The sequence below is a fragment of the Priapulus caudatus genome, unplaced genomic scaffold, assembly GCF_000485595.1.
Source record: "Priapulus caudatus unplaced genomic scaffold, Priapulus_caudatus-5.0.1 Scaffold738, whole genome shotgun sequence".
NCBI lineage: Eukaryota > Metazoa > Priapulida > Priapulimorpha > Priapulimorphida > Priapulidae > Priapulus > Priapulus caudatus.
The window spans coordinates 112965-115208 of NW_014577799.1; positions in this window are offsets into that span (position 1 = coordinate 112965).

Here is a 2244-nt window from a genome sequence, read left to right on the forward strand (position 1 = left end):
CGGATTTTCGTTGAGATAATTTGACTCATGCGTCATTTTACTTGAGTAAAATAAGCTCACGTGTGCGCCCGGCTTAACATGCACCAGCTGGCGTGGAGAGCGTGTTATCTCTGGTACGAACGCTTTGTCGTTGTACAGTTGTCTCACTCAAACGCAATTGAAACGGATTCATATTCTCAACAGGTTCACGTGCATGAATGCCTTTACGGCGGAGAGTTTGATTACTCAGACGCACCATAACTTGCAGGCGCGTGCATGTGTGTACGTACGTATGTATATATAATATATACTAGCTGCTCGTACCGCGCTGCGCTGGGTACAAATCGTGCTACTAATTCATACTACTAATAATGGGACACAATAGGAAATATTGGGTAAAAATCGACAATAACATTGCACACAATATGAATATTTAAGAAATCAGTCTAATAAGATAATAAGCATGGGAAAAAACTGTTACGTATGACATTTATATGACAGCACAACCCAACTTAGAACCCCTAGAACATAATAGTAATATGGTGTAAATGACAAAAAGTTATTATAATACAGCATGTACGAATGGGTTGCACTTTTCATTTGAAAACCTCTTGATAAACAATGTTTTCGTGTTATTCTCTGGTGGAAATAGTGTAAAGATCCTGGCGTCTCGAACTGTTGAGCTCCTGAGCTCCCCAACGTAAGGCATGCACGTATGGCACGTATGGCACGTAAGTAAACAGCATGTACGAATGGGTTGCGCTTCTCATTTCAAAGCGCTGTTGAATAAACAATGCAGTCGTAACCTCTGAACTGTAACCTCTTGGCATGTGCTCTGTTTTAGCTCGGTGCTCGTTTCGGTTTCACAATACCCAGCAGCTGATGGAATTGAGTGATCGATTTTTCTCTGTGTGGCAGCACTGTACACTGTACATCGGTGAATTTGACGGTTTGGCAGGTTTTTTCAGCTAGGAACACTCCCCCGGGTAATAAAAGAGATGGCCTCTGAAAATTGCATCAGCCAGATGCGCTTAGGGCGGTTGGCCGCCTACTAGGGAAGATAGCATACATAGATACATAGATATCATAGAAACTCAAATATTAATTGGACTAGCTGCGGGTACAACCGCTCGCTGGGTAATCGATCGTGCTAATCCTAATATCGATGACTATCTCAATAATGGGACCAATAGGAACATGGGTAAAAATCTCGACAATAACATTTGCCACATAGCAATATTGTAGAAATCAGTCTTAAGATAAGAATAATAAGCATGGAAAAAACATGTTACGATATGACATTTAATATGACAGCACAACCCAACTTAGAACCCCTGGGACTAATAGTAATATTGTGTAAAATAACAAAAAGTTTATTTATTATATAACAGCAATGTACGAATGGGTTGGACTTTTCATTTCAAAAAGCCTCTTGATAAACAAATGTGTTCGTGTTCTTCTCTGGTGGAAATATGTAGAACAGAATTTCCTGGCGTATCAGACTAGTTTGAGCTCTCACGGCAGCTAATACATGTGAGATCGTACCACGAATAAAAGAAATGCCATAATATAGGTATAGATAGAAGATCAGGCCAGCGAGTGGGTCTTGTGTCCAGCTGGATTATTGTCTAGTGGAAATGCTTCGGTCGCGCAACCATTCACATTTGACTTAAGAAATTTTGTATTAACTGCAGAAAATGCATAGCTTTGGAATGGTACAAGCGATTCTGAGATTCGGTAGCATCTGAACTGAAACTCTGAACTGCCAGAGTGAGTAGTACCTCTGAAACTGGTCCTGGTTATGCATCTGTTTTAGGATTGATTTCGGCTTTCGGTTTCCCAATAGCCAGCAGCTGATGAGATCATGAGGTGAGGGCAAGAAATAGTCATAGGTTTTTCCTGTCTGTGGGCAGCACATGTGCAGTGAGTGCTGACTGTGTAAAGATTGACAATTAACGGGGTTATTCACGGATTTTCGGTGAGTTTCACGGTTTGACAGGTTTTTTTCAATCTAGGAAACTCCGCCGGTATAACAGTGGCCCTGTGAAAATTGCATCGCAGATCGCTTGGGCGGTTTTGGTCGCCTATAGGGAGATACATCACATACATACATTCATTACATACATACAATACAGTACATACATACATACATACATTACATACATACATACATACATACATACATACATACATACCAAGTACATACAGTACATACATACATTACAAGCCTACATACATACATACATACATACATACATACATACA